This window comes from Lepidochelys kempii, chromosome 28 (assembly GCF_965140285.1).
Source record: "Lepidochelys kempii isolate rLepKem1 chromosome 28, rLepKem1.hap1, whole genome shotgun sequence".
NCBI classification, from domain to species: Eukaryota; Metazoa; Chordata; order Testudines; family Cheloniidae; genus Lepidochelys; species Lepidochelys kempii.
In genome coordinates, this window is record NC_136407.1 from 4,143,605 (window position 1) to 4,144,487 (window position 883).

General features: G+C 42.1%; 1 non-coding gene across 1 annotated transcript; it reads left to right on the forward strand.

The window, feature by feature from the left end:
• Window positions 1–450: 450 nt before the first annotated feature.
• TRNAS-UGA (transfer RNA serine (anticodon UGA)) lies at window positions 451–537 on the forward strand. The gene has a single exon. It is a non-coding gene; the product is annotated as a tRNA-Ser (tRNA).
• Window positions 538–883: the final 346 nt, after the last annotated feature.

Consider the following 883-nt stretch of genomic DNA (forward strand, 5'->3'; position numbering starts at 1 on the left):
TCCTCAATTTCACACAGAGACACAATTTCCTTTGCACAGATCCATGAACAGTAAAACCTCCCTGTGTCTCTTGTCTGAGCCAGGGCATTCAATTCCATTGAAACCTTCTCTCCTGCAATGGCAATAGTCAGACAGAGGGGATGTAGCTACCTGCATCCCTGACAGTGCCCCAGAGAAATCCTGACCCCTGCTATTGAAGCGATGTGCTGGAGATTTGAATAGGAAAGGGACTGTCTGACTTGTCAAAGTGGGGAATGAACAACAATCTATTGCAAAGTCATTAACCACAAACACACTCCGATCATGCTCCAGCCAGAAGAGAAATGGGCAGAAATTCTTGCTGTTCCACCATGGACACACTTGTGCTGGGGAAGCTGGTCTGAGCAAGCAATTTGAAGGGACAATTCTGTGAGAACAGAATCATAGCGTAGCTAAGCAGCTGTCCATCAAGTAGTTGTGGCCGAGTGATTAAGGTGATGGATTTGAAATCCCTTGTGGGGGGTCCCCCACACGCAGGTTCAAATCCTGTCAACTACAGAAATGTTAGTGTGTTGTCATTGCTGACACGGTCACATTGTCACATCCCAAACCAAACACACTGAAAGTTTGCCAGCATCCTGTCTGGCAAGAAATCACTTATCAATGGTTGTGGTTGTGAAACCCTCATTTCTGTATGTTTTATCTTTATGCCCCCCAGTTTTCTATTGTTAATCTGTCTGGTTCGCTAATTGTTTCTGTCTGCTGTATAATTAATTTTGCTAGATGTAAGTTAATTAAGGTAGTGGGATATAATTGGTTAGAGAATTATGTTACAATATGTTAGGATTGGTTAGTTAAATTTCAGTAAAACGATTGGTTAAGATATAGCTGAGAATATAATTAT